This window comes from Pagrus pagrus, assembly GCF_965226575.1.
Source record: "Pagrus pagrus genome assembly, contig: HAP1_SCAFFOLD_28, whole genome shotgun sequence".
Lineage (NCBI taxonomy): Eukaryota > Metazoa > Chordata > Actinopteri > Spariformes > Sparidae > Pagrus > Pagrus pagrus.
In genome coordinates, this window is record NW_028175435.1 from 473,934 (window position 1) to 496,752 (window position 22,819).

The 22,819-nt window shown below is 41.3% G+C and overlaps 1 long non-coding RNA gene across 2 annotated transcripts; it reads right to left on the bottom strand.

Annotated features, from left to right (window-relative positions):
- LOC311253656 lies at window positions 1–16,857 on the bottom strand. Of its 2 annotated transcripts, XR_014621768.1 has the most exons (3): window positions 14,434–16,857; window positions 14,175–14,342; window positions 1–7,189 (listed from the first exon to the last, which is right to left on the bottom strand). It is a non-coding gene; the product is annotated as an uncharacterized lncRNA (long non-coding RNA). The 2 variants fall into 2 exon arrangements; XR_014621769.1 differs by lacking the exons at window positions 14,175–14,342; window positions 14,434–16,857 and adding an exon at window positions 12,388–14,085.
- Window positions 16,858–22,819: the final 5,962 nt, after the last annotated feature.

Genomic DNA, 22,819 nt, shown 5'->3' on the forward strand with positions numbered 1-22,819 from the left:
TCAGAATCAGAAACAGATTTATTGCCAAGAGGGATTTTACACAGACAAGGAATTTTTCTTGGTGAATAAGGTGCATGCATTGAAGACAATAAACAATAAACAAACAAACAGTGACTATAACATATACAATATAAACAATATAAACGCTATCAACACACAGAGGCAAAAAGTGTGGGATGGCTGATAAATAAAGACGGAAGATAAAATATAGAAGATATTAAAAATACAGGATGTACAAATTCTGCATTAATGTAATGCAAAGATTCAAGTGCAGAGGTGGGTTTGAGTGCAGGAGTGAAAGAGTCAGTGTCAGTGTCAGTGGGGGTGGGGGACCCGGGACTTGTTGAGGATCCCAACTGCAGAGGGGAAAAAACTGTTCATGTGGCGGGCGGTTTTGGTCCTGATGGACCGCAGCCTCCTGCCAGAGGGTAGAGGGTCAAATAGTCTGTGACCGGGATGGGAGGGGTCGGCCACAATCCTACCTGCACGCCTCAGAGCCCTGGAGCTGTGCAGGTCTTGAAGGGATGGAAGGTTGCAGCCAATCACCTTCTCGACAGAACGTATGATACACTGTAGTCTGCTCTTGTCCTTAGCAGTGGCAGCAGCTTACCAGATGGTGATGGAGGAGGTGAGGATGGACTCGATGATGGCAGTGTAGAAGTGCACCATCATCGTCTTTGGCAGGTTGAACTTCTTCAGCTGCCGCAGGAAGAACATCCTCTGTTGGGCTTGTTGTGGAAATTTGTCTAATTTGTGAGATATCTGAAAGAAACTTGTAAGAAATACCAGTTGTCTTTTAAGGATTTTATTCTTTATAAAGAAGGTTCATTAGTCAACAGAGTGGCATGCGGTCTGCAGAAAGAAGAACAAGATGAGACAGTTGAGAACCCTTTTTGTTAAAGGAAAGGAATGCCCTGTTGTAGGAACACATGTCCATCGCCTCTACATTCCATTGAGGTTCTGCTCTTGCATTAATTACTCCTCTCATCTGCAAGCTGACTGTTTTCAGGAAAAAGACGCTATGAAGTCTCTCACCTCTTCACCTGACTTGTTTTGCTTCCAATGAAACCGTCAGATTGACGCATCACAGGAAAAACCCCTCTTCTTTATTTACAGCTTGAATAACCCTTTTTGCCCTCTTCCCCCACTCAAGATGAACACTCCTTTCTCTCAGGTAGGTCGAGTTCATCATCAAATGAATCTCCTTTCAGAGATGATGAGGAACAGAAGAACTGTCATAATCATGTGTTATAACTTATTTCTTTGCAATTGTAAATTAGGTAACGACTCTGATGTTCTGTGTCTTCTTGTCTTCTTGTGACAAGAATTATCAAGTACACCCTCCAGAGTAAAAGCACTCTGGGCCTCTCCTCTGTTTTCCTAGCCCTCCTGCCCAAATGGTTTAGGACTATGCCTCTCTTATCACACATTCCATCCTATAATGGTTTCTGCACTCATCCAGATTTTAAGCAAGTTCTAATTGTCATTAAACCAGGAACTTATGCTCTTAATGTTAACAGATTAAGAAACAGCTAAAGAAGTTGATAACACTGAACTTTTCCCCGTGTCTCTGTGATGAAATTTGATTAAAATCAATTTTAATGTTTAATGTGTCCTGTGTTCGGTGAAACCACAGCACCTCCTGATGATAAGCTCTGGTACGATTGGGACAGACCTTCAGGAGATCTTTTGTGTAATAAGTTCCTTGATAACTAGTAAATGTTTCTGATTTGTTTTGTTTTAACAAGTATTAAGCTAGAACCAGGAGGAATAAGTAAGTGATCAATTCTACTAGTTCTACGGTATATTCAAGTGTGTTTTTATTTTGATCCTGTTTTAATTTCCTTTAATTGTTCAGTGATTTTTAATCATGACATAATCCTTTTTCATGATAGACAAAGTTCATCTATTGAGCCATGGTGAGATTCTGTGAAAGGTGAAGCACTGTTTTGAAACGTTTAAAAACTATAGTTTAGTTTTAGTGAGTTCCTGTGAAAGACAGCACACTCTCAAGCGGTAACTCCCCGCTGGGCAGTGAGCCAGAATCGTCACCGGCTCAGTACTGGACCAGCCACACTCTTCCTAAGACATCGGACCGTGGTCCCCAACCGGCTGATTCCCGATGAGCTGACACTCGGCCATTGGACCGGGACTTCCGGCTAGAGTCGCAAACCACCGGAGAGAAACCCTCCGCCGCTGACTCCGCCACTCTGCTAAGAAAGTAGGCTCTCCATCACCCATAACAGCTGGATTCACACATGATAAATGAGTGGTGTCTTAGGGTTCTGATCTTTTAGTTTAAGAGAAATTTGGTAACATTTCCTGTTCCCTGTTGCTATTCATTTAAATTGCCATTTCATTTATTTAATCTGAATTATTTAGTCAATAAACCTATTTAACCGTATGTCGTTGTCTGTGCAGGTTTGTTTTTAATGTGGAGAACCGATGGAAACTGTGTAGAATTCACTACTTCATTTATGAGATTGAATAAATTGATTTAAAATTGATTAGAATTGATACAAGTTAACCTTGTTTAGTCGGATTTGATTAATTACCTCCGGATTATTCAAATAGACAAAACATCGGCGGTGGTGCCCCATTAACGAGTGTTTTATTAATCGCCAGTGATTAATAAATTACAATTATTACTAGTGTATCTCCTACACTGTGTCCTTCTCATGTCTGTACCAGGCTCCGTTCCCATAACAAGAAGCACATATCTCTCTTTGTGCAGACAGTACAAACATTCAAGGATGTGGGAAGAACACAGTGAAGACAATGTAAGACATAATAATGAATAAAAATGGTATAGTAATACAATTTCCCATTACACTCCTCCCTTTTGATCATTTATTGATCACTTTAAGTATATACAAACTACACACTAGACATCAAACTTAAAAATTCACTCAGGATTCAATTTAAGTTATCACATATTGTATAGTTGAAAATCAATAATAGCTGTGTTTGTGGAACATAGACATTACTAGTATTCATTGCAAGCTGGGAGGAGGCAAAACACATGTGAATTACTGATCATGTCATGTGATTATTTCTAACAAAAATATAGAACACTGCATATATTTGATTCTTAAGCAAACATCCACTAATAAAATAGACCAACACATCTTAATCATCTATGTGTCTTAAAGAATATTTTTCAATTTATCAAGCTAAAATGGATTCAGGGATGCAGGCTTGCTCCTCTCCAGCCCCTGTGTTTTGCAAGCGTAGAGGGGGCCACTACCTTGGAGAGGTTACGAGCACGATCACAAGGTAGTATGATGTCGTCTTCTGCTGCAAATCCCTGATCTTTATTCATCACATATTTTATGACTAGAAATGGGTAAACAATAATCATAAAAGTATAGCTGTAAACATTTGAGAAAAAATGATTAGTGAACTTGTTACTAAATGTCAAAACTTTTCATAATAGTATAAGCTTGAGAAAAATAATACTGATATCACACACAGTGACTTCATTAGTCTCTGTGTGTTCTTTCAACTCACCACACCTTACACGTCTTCATCGTCAGAGTCAGGATAAGGAGGAGGGGACCAACCAGGGTGAGGGAACAGATCAAGGGAATTATCTTCTGAATATGGAGGTGGTTCAAGTGATGCCATTCCAGTTGACGTTGAGATGGACCTATCTATGGCTCCAACAATTAAGACTCTAATGCAATTACGTCTCTGGAATCAGCTACCCGACAATCTGAAAAAAATTATTCATTTATCGTCATTTAAAAAGGCTCTCAAAAAGTACCTAATCAGTCAAACCATGTACCATCAAACATAAGACAATTATTGTCATGATTTTCCTTCGTCTCTCTCTCTCTCTCACACTTCTTATTCTTTCCTTATCATCTCATTCATTATTTCTGTTTTGTATTATTCATTTATGTATGTATTTTTTCCCCTTACTTCCTTACATTTACTGTTTAATCACTTACTTTTCTACTTATTTTTCATTATTGTTTAATTATTTTCCTATGTTATTGTTTTTAAACTGTATTAAATTTGATCTTTGAATATGTGGGTGAGGTTTTCATATAAGCCCTTTTGGGTTTCATACCTCCCCTTTGCACATCCCTGTCATGTTGATTGTTCATGTTGGTTTTTTTCTTTATATGATATTGTTTGTGCTAAATAAATAAATTTAAAAAAAAAATGCAAGGAATGATGCAACAACCACACAGTCCCATGCAGCGCTGCCCCTCCCTAAACGCAGAACACGCGCTGTGCGTAGGGCCCCACGATCCGTGGGGGGGGCCCATTTTGCGCAAGGGGACGCTTTCTCTGCAAATGCGCAAAGGATGCGCATCGCTGCCGTGAGGCGCGCGTAGAGCACCAAGTCAGTCCGAGGCAGGAGAGAAAAAAAAGAGACGAGTAATCTGACACCGCACACGTTGCCGCAACAACTGACAGCACGCAATATCTGACCAATCAGCGGTCAGATGCGCCAACAGGCAGTTGGATGCAGGTGGAGAGATGGCCTCTAAACGGCAACATGAATCAGGAGCAAGCAAAAGAAAGACAAAGTGAAAACAAGAGGAGGCTCGTGCTTCACTTGAAGGTGGGTATGTTGTTGAAATAAAAAAGCAAACTTTGTGGCATAAACACCCCAGCTGCTAGCCTGCTAATCATGAGACAGAAGAGAGGATAATTCTGTCTAGATGTGGACTGGAGATCAAATTTTCCAGCGGCCCTGATTATCATTTATTGAATGTCTTGTTAACTGCATATACATTCACCTCTGTTGAAAAAGGAGCGGTTAATTGACCAGTTGGTGGTCGTATGTTGGCTCAGGTTTATAGCCTATCAATCTATGCTATCAGTAGAAGTTTTGGGCTGTTTTTATGGAGGTAAAATATCGCCATCTCTTGGTGAATTTAATTCATAACAGTCATATAAGATAAAATAAAATAAGATAAATTAAGATAATCCTTTATTTGACCCACAATGGAGAAATTTAAAGCGTTGCAGCAGCAAACAGCAGTGTGAATATAGAACCTAATTACTAAATGTATAAATAAGTATATAAAAAATATTTAAATATAGAAATATCATCAAATCAAATCATAATGCATATTATTATTAGTTGTAGTCGTATTTGCATTAATTGCATTTTAATCTTTGTGAGGAGGCTAGCACCATTGCAGGAACTCTCCCTGTTACAGTTGCCTTTGCTGAGCAAAAACTGAAGCTCATCAATGGCGCAAGAACGCTTTAGTGGCCTGGCTATCATAAGCATCAACTCAGAAGTGGCACAGCAGCTGTCATATGATGACCTCATTGATGACTTTGCATCCAGAAAATGCAGACGTGTGCATCTGTAAAAGGCTTGTTCCATTGTTGAAAGAGTCATGTTGTAATGGGGGGGGGGGCCTCAAAATAAAACTCTGCTTAGGGCCCCAATTTGGCCAGGGGCGGCCCTGGTCCCATGAGAGTTAATGCTACAATGAGCCCAGTGAGCAGAGACAAGATCAGTGCTTTCCATTTACCAAACATTGTATCAAACCAGCCAAAGGTGCTGTTAATACCAGAAAGTTCTCCACGAAGAGACCTCAGTCTCTCAAGAGCCTGGGCGACAGATCCGTCTGGGGCTGTGTTATTGGGAATGAAAGTACAGCAAGAGTCACCAAACATTACACAGACGCCCCCCTTGTCAGCCAGCAGCATGTCAAGCGCCATTCTGTTTTGCCAAGACATCAGAGATGTTGCTGACATCTGCTCAGCTAGTCCAGTGAGGGCATCATGTGTGTAGTTATGAACCTCTGTTGGTTGTAATAGATGTAATTAATCCAGTCCACATTTTTATTCAGTGTACACCACCAGCAAAAAGCTGTTTCAAAGCCTGCAAGAACCTGATTTCTAGCTTTGAATTCATCAGGGACACCACAAGGCACCCCTATAGCATCGATGTACACTGTTTTGTCAAAACTGCCAAGTGGGTTAGAGAAACGTTTCACCCTGTAATTTTGGGAGTGATGGTATTCTCCAACCGGCCACAGGTGTACCTGCGAAGCAAACATGGTTACTGCACACAAACCAGTCCAATTAGCAGGTAGAGATTTTCGCATTCTACCACAATCCCAGTAGATGTCTGGGTATGGCTCTATCTTATAGTCAAACGCATCACGCTTCCAGCGCCGACCATAAGAGCCATCCTCGATTAGTTCTTTGCCTGCTGCTGTCAGGAGGATACAGGATATGAGTTTTTGCACATTTAAGACGTGTCTGTCCAACACTGATACTGCCATAGGTGCGGTTGAAACAAATAAAGGTAGCACCCGATGCTACTTCAACTTGTCCTGCAACTGGTAATGGTGGTGAAGGAACTGAGAAACGGGGCAGCGGAGGGCAAGATTTGAACAGTGAGTGGCTGTACCTCCAGTGAGGTTGTGTAGATATTCTAGTGAGCAAACAGTCCACCAGACACACTACAAAGGGACCCACTCTTGGTTTGGGTTCAGTGCGACAATGAGGATTTCCAGGCAGACTGACCAGTGACAGGTTTGCTGTGTAGCCTTGACAGATGAGGCATGATGAGTTTGTCATTGTGCGTGCAGTATAATTGACATACTGCATCCACAGATTCTTCAGGGGCCCTGTCTGGTCCATAGGGGTCAGAGGTCAGGTGTCTTTTGGTTCTGTGTAGAAGTGCAGTGTTGTTGTGAGTGGTAGTGTTTTGTGAGACACTTTTGCTGGGATGAGTCGAAGGCCATAATATGGGTACCACTATGATGACAGCGATCCCCACAAGACAGCACAAGGTGCCTCGGAGACCGCACATGCCTGGCTGCCTGAATGGATGCCACGGACGTTGACGTCTTTCCATGTTGCACACAGGTGAATCAGTGCTTCGATCAATCGGCGCTCCGAAAGTTGTTTCCTCCCACAGTATGTCAATACTGTGACCGTCTGCTTCTCTTCCTGGCGTTATGAACACTCCTGGTCCTCAGCGTGTTGTGGAGTTGGGACCTTCCTGCAGTGGCTGGCGTGTGCCCAGGTGGCTCTCTCAGCGATTTTGACGGCAGTGTGGGTGGTGAGGAGGACCTGGAACGGGCCGCTCCACTTTTTGGACCTCCAGTGTTTTTGCCTGAGGTCACGAATCACGATGTAGTCGCCTGGAGTAAGGCTGTGGAGAGGATGGTTGGCCGGAGCAGGAAGGGCGTCCTTTACCAGTCTGTGGATTTGAGATAAAGCAGAGGACAACGTCTGGCAATATTGCAACATATCATTTTCATAGAAACAGGTCTCAGGGAGTGGTCTATTAACAGGCCCTACTCCCAGTTCGGGAGGCCTGCCAAGGAGGATTTCAAAGGGACTTAGATTTGCGCGCGCTCTTTTTCTCATTCTCATGTACATTAGCACAATCGGCAGGGCTTTAGTCCATGAGAGACCTGTTTCTTCACAACACTTTGCAAGTTTTGATTTCAAAGTGCAATTTTCTCTTTCCACTGCACCCCCACTCGCTGGATGGTAGGAGCAGTGTTGTCTCAAGTCAATCCCAAGAAAACCTCCTAGCTGTTTAATAGCTTCACTCACAAATGGTGTACCATTATCACTACTTATTTTCCTGGGGATACCCCATCGTGGTATCACACACGTCATCAGGGCCTTGGCCACAGCAGCGCTGTCCTGCTTTGAGGTGGGAAACACCTCAACCCATTTGGAAAACATGTCAACCATCACAAGGCAATATTTCTTGCCTTCACTTGGGGTTAGTTCAATGAAATCCATCATGACATGTTCAAAAGGTCCCTCTGGTTGTGGATGTGCTGCTTGTGGCTGTCGTGTAGTTTTACCTGCATTATGTGTAGTGCAGATATGACAGGATTGGCAAAATCTTTGAGAATAGGCTGTAAAGCCTTTTGTGAACCAATGTTTTTTTATCAGATCAAACATTCCCCCATTCCCCCCCAAATTTGGCAAAATGTGGAAAAAAGTGTTTTGGTAAACATGGTTTACTGTCAGGTCCGTGCCAGATGCCGTTAGTGTATGTGCAGTCGAGTGATCGCCAGATTCCTTTTTCATCAGCAGAAGCGCTAATATCTGTGTGTGTGTGTCAGAGTTGGAAGCACTAGTGTCTGTGTGTTTTTCAGGGTCAGAGTGAAGCAGGGTGTGGGTGTGTCTTACTCCATGTTTTCCAGCAGCAGCTTTAGCAGCTGCGTCTGCTCGTGCATTTCCAGAGTGGTATTCCAGAAAGGAGGTTCAACAAACTCTGAGTCTATCCCTGAACTCTGAGTTGACTTACCCTGTGAAGTGAAACTCTGAGTTTTCAGTTCCAGGATAGCTGATCTGAGTTAGGTAAGTCGACTCTGAGTACGTTAACTCTGAGTTGAGCTCGTGCCTGACGACTAGTAAAAAGCCATCATCAATGGAGCTCCGATACTGTGATTCACCATGGCAACAGGGGAGAAAACAGGAAGCAGACATTTTCTGTGGGGAAAAAAAGTAACACGGCTGCAGCCGTAATAAAAATCACTGACAGAGTTTTAGATGCGGCCGTCTTTTCATTTTGAATTTAACATCACTTTCTTTTATATTAGCCTTTGAGGAAGTGGTTGAATGTTGTTCAGTGTTTTATTTTATTTTAGGCTATTTTATTTAATTCAAATCGGCTGAAAATATAAAAACAGTCTCACGATGGCTCCTCACTTTGGTTTTATTTCACATATTAAACAAAGTAAAAGTTTATTCAGTGGATATTTTAACTTGTAGTAGCTTTTACCACCAACAGATGCTGTTTAACACACATCTGTGTCCTAACATCCTGCTGAGTAGATGAACATGAAGTGGTGCTCACCTCCACCACGTCCGCCAGAGACAGAGGAGCTGGTCCTGAGTCAGGTCGCTGGGTGACCAGAGGCTGAGGGCGTCACTCTCCCCCAGTACCCAACATTGGAGTCAGACACACACGTAGCCTACTGTCTACAGATTTAACTAGAAGTCATTTAATCTTATACTCAATGCGGCTGCAAACTAGAAACACGGACATTGAAATTACGTTGTTGGAAAAAATACAATAGGCTCTACTGATGGTTACTTTTGTAGCTATCTGTGGGAAATAAAGAAAGTCAAATGAAATGTGAGTTATTTCTCTTTTTCTGGTTGCTGAAGGTGATTGATTAACCTGCGAAGTGATTAAAAACAAACAAACAAAAAAAACAAACAAAGAGGATTGTTCAGATCTGAGAGCACGTCAGCGATGTGTAGCCTGATATTCGCTGTGCGGCCGGAGAATAGAAATGACGGACTGATGAGAAGCGGTCTACTGTTCGGTTCAGTCCTCGTCGGGGAGTGAGAGCTCATCTAAATGAATCTAAATTCTCCTCCTGGTGTAAAACTATGTGAATTATTTCTGCTTCAACATGATCGGACTGAAGGAAAGGACAGCTGCTGTCAGACAGCTCCGTCAGACTCAGGGTTTCTTCAGGTAAACCTGCCAGTGAGCAGGTTATGTTCACAGAGTCAGTTACCGCAGTAACAGACTCAGAGTTTAAGTTACCTCTCTTTCTGGAACTAAAAACTCAGAGTTTCTCTCATCTCAGGGTTAACAAACTCAGAGTTTTCACAAAACCCACTTTCTGAAATACCCCCCTGTAGAAACTGAATCACTGTTGTTAGTGTGAGCCTGACATTTACACACAGCAATGGCTCTGGGCAATAACGCAGCATCCAATAATGCAGAAACTTTGTCACCATTCAGAATAGGCTTTCCATCAGATTTTATGAATTTCCTGTGCTTCCATAGAGCACCAAAATCATGCAAAACGCTTAAAGCATAACGACTATCGGTCCAGATCGTTACTGATTTATCTTCTGCTAGTTTACAGGTCTCTGTGAGAGCAACTAACTCTGCAGCTTGAGCAGAGTAGTGAGGCGGCAAAGAACCTGATTTCAAAGTCTCATGTAGTGAGACTACAGCATAACCAACCTGTTTTTTTACCGGTTTCTGGGTTACGGGATGCTGAGCCATCAACAAACAAAACAAAGTGAGGATTAATCAGTGGAGTTTCAGACAAATCGGTGCAATGGGTGCACACCTCGTCCAACACAGCAACACAGTTGTGATCTTCACCCTCCCCCTGAATGGGAAGCAATGTAGCAGGGTTAAGAACAGTACATCTTTTGATCTTGATGTTAGGCATGTCAAGCAAAACAGTATTGTGTCTTAGCCATCGTGCTGTGGAGAGATGTGAGGTTTTCTGTTCAAGCAAAATTAGAGAAACAGCATGAGGAACAAGGAGAGTCAGATCTGAATAACCTACAGTATCCCTTGAAGCCATAACAGCTTTCTCAGCTGCTGCTACAGCCCGGAGACAACGTGGCAACCCAGCAGCTACAGGGTCGAGTTTAGCAGAGAAATAAGCCACAGGTCTAAGTTTCCCCCCATGATCTTGGAGCAGCACTGATGTCATACATGCATTCCTCTCATCAACAGTCTGTGTGAATGGTCTGCTCGGGTCAGGTCGCCCTAAAGTAGGTGTTGTCTGTAGAGCTAGTTTCAGGTCAGTGAAGGCCTTTTCAGCCTCAGGAGTCCATGTCACTAAATCATGTGATTGTGGGCTTTTACCATGCACCGTGGCACCAAGTGGTGCTTCTAACACTGCATAGAACACATTCCCAGGAACGAAAGAACTTGTTTTTTGGTTCTAGGCCTGGGAATGTTCTGAATTGCCTCAACACGATTGGGTGAAAGGGATTTCCCGTCGCTGGAAATCTCATGACCCAAAAATGTGACCTTTTGTCGGACATGTTTTAGGAGTCGGATCGTATCGCGTTCGCATTGTTCTTTTGTTGGCGCACAAATCACAAGGTCGTCCACATACTGCAAAAGTGCAGAGCCCTCGGACAAAGCCAGAGGCTCTAGACTTTTCCGCAACGCGTCGTAAACAGTACGGGACTCGCAAACCAGAACTGACTATCTGGATGAACAGGAACACTGAAAAATGCATTGGCCAGGTCCACCACCGAAAACCACTTGGGACAAAATTGTGTAAGGATTAGGAACTTGAGGAGCTCTCGGCTGTACAGCATCATTTACGACTTGCAAGTCTTGTACAAAACGCCATTCAGTTGGTTGACCTTTGTCTCTTATTTTCTTCACAGGAAAAAATAGGAGTCCTCACAGGAGAAGTGTCACAAGGCACAATTACTCCTGCCTTTTTCAGGGACTCAAAAACCTTCAATAGCCTCAGGTTTGGCAAGGTGTTGGCAAGGTCTGTAATCAGATTTGGGGGTGATCACCACTGGTTCTGCTGTTTTAATTAGACCAACATCATGTTTTCCTCGAGCCCACAGAGTCTTAGGACTTCCTGGAGGGCTGGGATGGCTGCAGCCTCAGTCTCTGACAGAAAAATGTGCGAGGATGTTATAGGTGGAACTAACTGAACTGTTCGTTGTGTGTGAGTGGTTGCAGAAAAACCTTTCTAAATGCATGCAGTTTTGGATTGTAAAACACATGTGGGTCATCTGTGGGGTCCCACTTAGTGGTTGATCTACATGCACGTGCAAAAAGACCCAAATCCTCCCATTTATCAGTGTTTGCTTTTTCAAGTGCAATGTGCGGCGCAGAGTTATTTACATAGTACTGATGTTTTTGAGTGGGTGTAAGTTGCACAGATGCAATGCATTTGTTTTCTGTCCAACATAGGTGTGTGATACACAACCGTTCATTTTTGTATTTGTCATCATACCATTTCTTTTCATACTGTCTATCTGGACCCACTGAAACAAAAGATGTACACTGAAGTGAGTCATTTGGCATGCACTGCACGTGCGTGTGTGGTGGGCCAGGGGGTGTGTGTTTTCTGGCCTCTTCCAAAAATAGACTGCAGATATCGCTCTACGGTAGCTTCCACTGATAAGCATACAACAGCTGATCAGGGCAATATTTCACAAACAACTGTGCATTTTCATGAGGTTTTATGACTTGAACACCATCTGGTGTGGGAATAAGAGTTATTCCCAGTTTGCACATGAGATCTCTGCCCAATAAATTTATAGGGCAGCAGTTTGACAACAGAAATGCATGTTTGAAGTTGGTGCTGTTATCATCGGAACATTTAAGAGGAACAGTAAAATGTTCACGTACTACTACACCAGAAGCACTTGCAGAGTTGACAAAGCAGACTGACATTTTAGGAGAGCTCAGAAACTCCTTTCCTTTGATCACTGAGTGTGTGGCACCAGAGACAACAAGGAAAGAAACCATTCTGTCATTCACAGATAGAGAATATGTTGGCATTTTCTTAAAGGCATTGTTTTCATATTTCACATATGTACCAGCTGGAGGTGAACATTTTGTTTCAAGGAAGGTTATTGCATCACATAACAATTCAAACGTGTGATCTGTAGTGTGCGATGTGGGTGTGTTACCAGGCTCCAGATGCGTCGGGTGAGTCAGAGTAGAGAATGAGCTGTCCGGCCGCACCCCCCTTCCCTTCTCTCAGTCCGCCTGGCTGGAGGTCGCAGCTAGAGTCTTGGTGCAATCCTTGGCCCAATGTCCTTTTTGTTCACATCGGAGACACACTTCTGGATCACAATAAGAGCGTCTCCAGTCACCGTATCCTCTGTGACCTCGTCCTCGATATGCAGCCTCAGTTTCACCTTTCGCCTGTACGCAGTCAGAGATCTTAGCAGAGTTCATCCGAGGTGGGAAGGCAGCTGTAATTACTGTATACAGCGCGGTAACAGCATGTCTATAGTCTTCATTTTCCACGTCGTCCCAGTCATGATGTGAGCAGCACGTGTCGCCACTTGGAAACTTTTCTGAAAGCTTTGACCAATCTGCTGCTCCCATTTTCAGGATTAGCAGGCGTTTCAGTTCAGGAAGGGTTGGGCTGAATTCTCGACAGAAAAGTTCTAAGTCCTCATCAAATTTCTTTCCACATGTACTCGGCTGTGGCAGGTGTGCCATGGCCTCTTTCACATCAGTATCAGACCTGGGGCGGAAAACCATTTGGACGCCCCGGGCTCCTGCCACCTCCACCATGGGATAGGTGCCGGTGGCTCCTGTATTATCTTCCTTGTTGGCCTTGCTTCTGGTGTAAGGTCGAGGAGTAAGAGGGGAATGTTCTCCAAAGTTTGCAGCAACAGATGTGGTTTTGGTTAGCTGTCCTTTGTTGGCACTGAGCTTCGCATCCCCTTGTTTGTGTCCCGCTGCGCTCATATCTGGTTGGGAAGCAGACGATGACGGTTTCTGGTCGTCCGGGTATGGCGGTGGTGCTGGAGACCGTAGTGGCGGTGGTGGTCTCGGCGGTGCTATGGGTTGAACAGGAGGGACGCGTCGAGGTCATAGTCCACTCTGAGACACTGAGGCATAGGACCTGGAAGTGGGGGATACAGAGAAGAAACCCGATTCTGAGAAGACAACTCTGTTCTTTTCTCATCACTTGCACTCTTCTTTTCCTTCTCATTTTGACTAGCACATTTACGTCTCTCCCTGCATCCACTTTCCACATCCTAAAGGCTTTCAAATGCCTTTCAACCTCCCCAAGTTTTTTTATGTGACACTTTTCTTTTTGCTTTTATCTCTTTTATTCTAAAATTAATCTTCTCCTCCAACAGATTCAGCTGTCTCATGCTGAATGTCCCTCCGCAGGGAAAACCAAACTCTCTCACCCAGACATGTAAAGGCTCTATAGCCTCATTACCATCATTAACCTTTATGTAATTTATGTTTGGGGCAGCCAGGTCTGGTCCTACGCCAGCTTCCTGTTTTTTTGCTGGATTTGCCTCCCATTGTTCTACTTGTCACTTGTCCCAGTGCACTTTATATTTATCCTTAAGACCCGGTCATTACCATGAATTCAGTTTAATTACGCTACAAATTCTGAAAAAAAGCAGCCAACCAGCGGTGATAACCTTAAGAGACCCCTTGTCTCTGCTTGGTTTCACTCGGCCCTGATTTGGCCCCCAATCCAGCGGTAAAACAGCTTAATAGGATAAACACCTTTTCTTCCTATTAGCGCCGGTGTTCCCAGAACCCGGTATTACTCTGCCCTGAATTGGTTCGAGTCGCCCAACTATCACAATGATCAACAGAAATCCAGCAAAAATTACTAATTTACTTAATTTTTTTTTTTTTTTTGCAAAACATAATTATAATTATTTATTCATTTATTTTCCCTCTTAAAGAAGTTTCGTTTCTTTCAGTATCTCACCGTTTGTTAAGCAACGTGGTCCTTTTTCCCTCAATAAGGATTCCAGTGATGACGGTCCGGGGCCGCAGCGGTCAGTCCTCTCGTCTCTTAAGATTTTTTCTCGAGGTAGAGGCTGGACGAAGTTTTCCTCCAGGCTGGCCGGTCACAGTCCGCTGCAGGCTCCAGATCCTGTCACACAAGGAATCCCACTTCTGACACCAAATTGTTGTGGAAATTTGTCTTATTTGTGAGATATCTGAAACAAACTTGTAAGAAATACCAGTTGTCTTTTAAGGATTTTATTCTTTATAAAAAAGGTTCATCAATCAACAGAGTGGCATGCGGTCTGCAGAAAGAAGAACAAGATGAGACAGTTGAGAACCCTTTTTGTTAAAGGAAAGGAATGCCCTGTGTCCTTCTCATGTCTGTACCAGGCTCCGTTCCCATAACAAGAAGCACATATCTCTCTTTGTGCTGACAGTACAAACATTCGAGGATGTGGGAAGAACACAGTGAAGACAATGTAAGACGACATAATGAATAAAAATGGTATAGTAATGCAATTTCCCATTCCAGGCTTTTATGGTGAGGGATCTGATGTTCGGCTCCCATTTTAGGTCCTGGGTGATAATGGTGCCCAGGAAACGGCAGGACTCCACAGAGTTGACTGGGGAGCCACACAGGTTGAAGGAGGCGGGTGGGGCTGGGTTCTTTCTGAAGTCCACTACTATCTCCACTGTCTTTAGAGCATTAAGCTCCAGGTTGTTCTGGCTGCACCAGGTCACCAAATGGTCAATCTCTCACCTGTAGGCGTACAGGTTTCCAGATGTTACCAGTTCTGGTCCCAAAGCAATTTTTTCAACAACTCAACCTTTGCATCACACAGTTTATATGGAGAAACAAACCACCCAGGATAAAGATGTTAATATTGCAAAACCCTCTAGAAAAAGGTGGACTGAAAAGTCCCCAATTTTGAGCATTTCTATTGGGCAGCACAAATTACAGCAATGTGGGTCTGGCAAACAGTGCAAATCCCATTCACCTAAGTGGAAACAAATTGAACAGAACCATTTAACAGAGTTCAAACTGGAATCAGTTCAATATAACAGCTCGCTTAGCTCTCTTTTGGTTACAACAACAAACCCAGTTATTGTCCATACTTATAAGATATGGCAGCAAATTTGGAAGAAAACGGGCTGTATTCAACCTATTTATGACAAATCCCCTTTCCACTCCAATCCCTCTTTACCTAAAGCCCTTAGAGATGGTATTACAAACCTATGGTTTACAAGAGGTATTACAACTTTTGGGAATTTGTTCAAAGATGGAACCCTTCAGACTTTTGAAGAGCTCTCATCTCAGTATGGACTACTCCACACCCATTATTTCAAATACCTCCAGGTTAGGCACTTTGTTATCTCCGAACAGGGTGGCCATCTTCAACCATTAAAAGAGCAGCCTCTAGATAAACTTGTGCGTAGTAAACAGGGAGTGGGGGGGGGGTTTATCAAATCAAATCAAATCAAATTTTATTTATATAGCCCAAAATCACAATTCATTCTTTATTCTTCATTTTATCTTGAACAACAAGTAGCCATCAAAATGATATGTCAGACAAACAAAATAATCTGTTCGAGAGGGAACAGGAGGAAGCAGAAAGCTTATTTAGTCCTGTCCCTTCTTCACAACTTCCTCACATCATAAAATAAATACAACAAAAAAGAAATATATAAAAGTAAAATACAAAGTAATGACAAAATGATAAATACAACAAAACAATTAACAAAAAATCAAGGCATACTTAAACTAGCCTCCTACAATATCCTAAACTCGAAAAAGTTAATTCCCCAGTCACTCCCCATATACCACCAAAGTGAAGTACTGTATTCCATAACCCAGCCGTGATTGCAATTAGTTATATTTATATTATACATATTGCTTCGTATAAGGAACAGAAATGTAATAGAATAATTACATCCAGAAAATAGATAGTTGTTTTGAGGTCTTATTTTTTTATTATATTTGTCAAGAATTGCTTTCTTGTATCTGTTTTTAAACTGTATAGAGCTAGTACTTTGATTTCTTCTTCAAGACCATTCCACAATGTTACCCCATAGACTGATATGCACATGCTTTTAAAAGCAGTACGTACACAAGGTTTTTTAAAATTTAATTTTCCTCTTAGATGATATTTACCTTCTCTATCTTGAAACATTTTTTTAAATGTTTTCAGGCAGTGCATTATTTCTTGCTTTAAACATTATTATTGCTGTTCTAACTTTCACTAAGTCCATAAATTTCAAAGTCTGTAATTTAAAAAATAGAGGATTCGTATGATCAAGATACCCAGCATGATTTATTATCCTTACTGCTCTTTTTTGCAATGTGCATATCCTTTTTAAGGTACTCTTGTAAGTATTACCCCAGATTTCAACACAATAGATCAGATATGGTAATATGTGTAATAGCGGATAAGGTCTAACGTCTCATTTGGAAAAGTCGGCGAACCCCTGGGTATCCCACACACTCAGAGTCTGGCAGAAGGTAATTAATATTTGTGAGATGCATAGAATGTTGAGAATTTTCAGATGGTTTGCCTATGACTCAGATTTTATTCCCAATAGGCACAACTCTAGTTTTAAATCATGGACATTGTATGGTCTCACAACACTCCTTTCACTTACTCGAAGAAAGCCTGTGCACAGCTTTGAGATCTTGCGGGATAATCACGGCTTGGCACGAAACAAATTTCATAGATACCTGCAATTACGATCATATATTGCTTATGAATGTAAATTGACCGACCTTACAGAACGTGAATCAGAATTTTTCCACACATATGGCATGCTGGAGACAATGTGGTTCAACTGTTGCTAACCACTATCATATCTTCTGGGATTGTCCCAAGTTAAATGATTTCTGGAGGGGTATCCAGGCTTCCTTAAGCACGTTTTTTAACACTCAAATACCTCTGGTTTTTGATGTTCTGTACCTGGGTCTTGTCTCTTTTTTGAAATGCAGGACCGAGATAAAGCTGCTGCAATTACTTTTGGTGGCTAGTAAGAAAACAATTACAAGGAGATGGTTAAGCCCGATTCAGCCTACCCTGGATGATTGGATTGGAATTACCCTAGAGATATTTAGGATGGAAAAATTGAGCTATCAATTAAGAATCCAAAAGGACAAATTTTACCAAATCTGGAACAACTGGATTTCATTCATAACCCCCACGAGAGCAGATTTCATTTGATCTCACTGGTAATATTACTTCCTAGATTACTTACTTAATTTCTGACTGGTTATTGTTAATTATTTCTATGACAGCAGCAGCGGGCGACCACCCTGGTTCCTGTACATAGTTCCATTTAAACTGTGAGATGAGAGATGAGATCTACAAGTAAGTTGTACCAGAGTTCTCTCTAAGTGAGCATGTAAATCTCATCTGGCTTTGTGTACCTCACGCAAATTATCAGTACTGTCTTTTAAGAGGATAACCTGTATCCACTGATATTATTCCATTACAATTGCTGTGTAATTTAAGTTATTAGAGGAAAGTGGGTACTACAAAGGCCGAACGTAATTTAATCCACGACCCATGACTATACCTTTTTTGGACTCGCATGCCTGGACGGCTGGTGATGCGTTTTTCCTGGACTCAAACAAACAAAACCGGAAGGACACTTGTTTTCACTCTTACCAGTGTTGATATGCTGGTGTATTTATGTCCATTCCAAATAAAGATATAATAAAAAAAAAAAAAAAAAAGATATTGTAATGAGTGCACAGTACAGAAAGTGTAGTGTTGCTTGATTCAAGATATATCTACATGTACTCAGCACTCCAATGCTCTTTGCCATCTTAGTACACAGATACTTAATGTGGGCCTTCCAGCAAAACTAAATTAATAAATTAAAAATTAAAACACTCCAAAATTTGTTTTCATAAACTCTTTCTATTGCAACATTATTCATTTCTACGTGAACATCTTCATTCATTTTACGATGTCCAAAATTTATAAATTTAGTTTTGTTCAGGTTCAATCAGCGCTGCCCCTCCTTAGACGCAGAACACGCGCTGTGCGTAGGGCCCCACGATCCGTGGGGGGCCCCATTTTGCACAAGGGGACGCATTCTCCGCAAATGCGCAAAGGATGCGCATCGCTGCCGTGAGGCACGCTTAGAGCACCAAGTCAGCCAAAGGCAGGAGAGAAAAAAAAAGAGACGAGTAATCTGACGCCGCACACGTTGCCGCAATGATTGACAGCACGCAGCATCTGACCAATCAGCGGTCAGATGCGCCGACAGGCAGTTGGATGCAGGTGGAGAGATGGCCTCCCAACGGCAATATGAATCGGGAGCAAGCAAAAGAAAGACAAAGTCTAAACAAGAGGAGGCTCGTGCTTCACTTGAAGGTGGGTATGTTGTTGAAATAAAAAAGAAAACTTTGTGGCATAAACACCCCAGCTGCTAGCATGCTAATCATGAGACAGAAGAGAGGATAATTCTGTCTAGATGTGGACTGGAGATGAAATTTTCCAGCGGCCCTGATTATCATTTATTGAATGTCTTGTTAACTGCATATACATTCAGCTCTGTTGAAAAAGGAGCGGTTAATTGACCAGTTGGTGGTCGTATGTTGGCTCAGGTTTATAGCCTATCAATCTATGCTATCAATAGAAGTTTTGGGCTATTTTTATGGAGGTAAAATGTCGCCATCTCTTGGTGAATTTAATTTATAACAGTCATATAAGATTAGATAAGAAAAATTAAGATAATCCTTGACCCACAATGGAGAAATGTAAAGCGTTACAGCAGCAAACAGCAGTGTAGGAATATAGAACCTAAGCACTAAATGTAAAAATAAGTATTTAAAAATATTTAGATATAGAAATATCAAATCAAATCATAATGAATATTATTAGCTGTAGTCGTATTTGCATTAATTGCATTTTAATCTTTGTGAGGCTAGTATTTACATTAATTTCATTGTGTAATTTACCATTAAGACCAAAACAAAAATTAATAATCTGCTTGTATGGTGGATTTCTTGTCATAACAGGGTCAATGCTGAAGTTTGTTACTAAGGGTGACACGGAGCCAGCACCCAGTATGTCACAAGGGCCATCAGGCACCATGTCTACTGAAGCAGCCTGCATCTGTAAAAGGCTTGTTCCATTGTTGAAAGAGGCTGTTCATTTGATTTGTTCCTACTTATAAAAGGTTGTAAACCTAAATGGCATTCCGTGATACAGTCATTTTGTAAAGGGGGGGGGGGCCTCAAAATAAAATTCTGCTTAGGGCCCCAATTTTGCCAGGGGCGGCCCTGGGTTCAATGATAATTTATTTATATCAAACCAACTTTTTAATTTATACATTTCTTCCGTGACCACTTCCAAGAGCTGCTGCAAGTCTTCCCCAGAACAAAAAATATTTGTGTCATCCGCAAAGACAACAAACTTCAGTACACTTGAAACTCTACAAATGTCATTAATGTACAAAATAACTAGCTTCGGCCCCAAGACTGACCCCTGTGGGACACCACAGGTAATGTTCAGGTTCTTTGACTTGTGAAGACCCATCTGCACAAATTGAAGCCTGTTTTTAATGTAACTCTTTATCCAATCCAATGCAACCCCTCTGATGCCATACCTCTCCAGTTTTTTAAGTAGCATCCCATGATCAATTGTGTCGAATGCTTTTTTTAGGTCAACAAATATATAGAAGTTAATCTGCCTGATCTGAACCCATACTGACTGTCCATGAATATATTTTTTTTTTTAATGAAATTATCCAGTCTTGTAACAAAAAGTTTTTCAATAATTTTTGAGAACTGAGAAAGCAAGGATACAGGTCTATAGTTGGTGAAAAGGTGTTTATCACCATCTTTATACAATTACTTTAGCAACTTTAATTTTATCTGGAAATGTTCCCGTTATGAATGATAAATTACATATATGTGTTAACAGACCCACAATTCCATTTATTATTTTCTTTAGAAGACTCATATCGATATCATTCTAATCTTTTGACATTTTACTTATACACTTATTTACAATATCAATAATTTCCTTACTTTTCAGTTCCCAATATGATTGAATTTGGATTTCTCTCAACACATTTCTTCTCGGATTTATTTCTTTGGCCAGATTAGGACCCATCCATTAACAAAAAAACTGTTAAATTTGTCAACCACTTCATTCCTATCAGTAATTGTTATGCCATTGTCCGTAAACAATTCAGGGTAATCTGGTTTGGTTTGTCTTTTTCTAATTATATTATTTAAGGGAATAGTTGTCCAGTCCATCAGCAGGGCAGAGGAGAGCCATTAGCATTGGGCTAAGACAAGCGACAAAAGTAGCTAATTTGGCTAACGTTACATATTTCATGAAAATAACAAATCCCCGAAGCAAAACAACTAATTACCTGTCCAACAGAAAGACAGCAACCTCTGCATCACTTCTGGAAGTGCTACTTTTGGCTGCATTTTCTCTGCCATTGTTCTCTCTTGGTAACTCTGCTGCTTCTTCTTCTGCTGCTGTTTTATGGCTGTTGGCAAACAACTTTAGGTGTGCATTACCGCCACCTTCTGAACTGGAGTGTGGATCTCCTGCTAACTCCATAGCTGTGTCCAAATTCAGGGGTTGCATCCTTCGAAGGCCGGGTCCTTCGGAGAGTCCTTTGACGGTTGCGTCAACCATAGTTAAATTGGACGGTCCAGCCTTCGGCGTATTTCCTGGTTTGCGTCACCAGATGTTCCCGCCCTTACGGTTATGTCATGATTGATGCCGCCCAGGCCCGCGAAAGAGTTTTGACTGAATGGATTTTATGGTTTTCTGAACGTCTAACATTTTGAAAGCGAAGGCTTTTATAGCTTTACTTCCAACGGCATAATGCTAATTTATGCCGTATGCTAATGCATTACCAGGGTCACGTATTTTAACTGAAAGTCCGCTGAAGTTTAACATATCTGGCAATGGATGATCAAATGAGTAAAAACCGAGTATAAACCCAGAACTTACATTTAAATGTCAAGTCCGCGCCACTTGATGTCGCCATTGTTCAGTTTTCCCTCTTCTTTTTCGTGACTGAGCAGCGGCGCACAAAGGATCTTGGGATATGGGAGGCCGCGAAGGACAGTAGCGGTCCGTCCTCCAAAAAGCGGGAGAAGCAGGCTGCATTTGTGGGCTGCATTTGGAGGAGCCTTCGAATTTGGACATCCTTCGCGCAGCGTTGTGATTGGCCTTCAAATCCGCACTTTGAAGGATGCTGCCCCTGAATTTGGACACAGCTCATGTGGACTGTGTTGAATATATCCGGCAACGGTTCTTTAAACTCTGACTGAGAGGGAGGGATTGGTCAGAGATTTTACAGGCCTGCAGCTGCCACAGAGGTATGATTTATTTTGTTTATTTTTCTGAACACATTATGTATGGACTACTCTCAGGATGGAAAGGCCATTTCACCCAGTATAACAAAAAGTGTTTCTGAACAGGATTACCAACTATACCTTTAATATATTCCATATACTTTTTACATTGTTTTTATTATTCTCTAATATTTTATTATAATAACCCTTCTTACATACTCTCATAATATTAGTTAATGCCTTTTTGTATTTCTTATATTTAATCTCCGCCTCTTTTGTTCTATATTGTATGAAGTGCCTATACAGAGTATTCTTTTTCTTACAGGCATTTTGCAGTCCCTTAGTCATCCAGGGGTTTTCAGAATACTTATTCTTGTTACATTGTTTGCATATATATATATACATATGACAGCTTTTGTCATACTCATTTTTGAATATGTCTAAAAATAATTATCAGTGTCTTCACAAACTTTCCAATCATAATTAATTAAATCATTCCTAAATGCAGCTATAGTTTCCTCAGATCTTACTCTCCTGTATTTAACTTCATTACACCCCCAGTTCCTATTGTAGTTACATTCATGAATCGCAAAGACAGGCAGGTGATCACTAATGTCATTAAATAATAATGCACTAACAGTACTACTCTCCATATTGTTTGTAAAAATATTGTCAATCAGAGTGACAGTGAGATGTTATTCTGGTTGGTTTTGTAATCGTTGGAAATAAACTCATACTATACATTGCTTCCACAAATGCATCCGTCATTTTATGGTTGTTGGGATTCAACAAGGCTATGTTAAAATCCCCACAGACATAATTGACTTTTTTGCTTTTCTTTAGCGAATACCCTTTCCATATTTTCTATAAAGATTTCAATGTTTGAACCAGGTTTCCTATACACACAACTGACAATGACATTTTTCTTTTTTTCCAATACATATTTCAATAGTAACACACTCCATTACATCATCCATGATTACTGACATATTGTCCACAACCTTGTGAGGCCTTTGTCAACAAATAGAGCCACGTCTCCTCCAGTTTTGCTCCCTCTATTAATGCAATTAAGTTCCTATCCCTGCAAAACAAAATCTGTACCTCTCTCTTCGTCAAGCCATGTTTCTAAGATGGCTATAATGTTAAAAGGCTTTTTGAACTGCATTAGATATTCTTTTATACTTTGGAAGTTTGCATATAAATTCTACTGTTAAAATGAATAATATTTATCCCATGTTCAACAGTAATATTGTTAAACTGTTTTCTGTATAACAACAGCAACTGGTGTTTGTTTTTAAAAA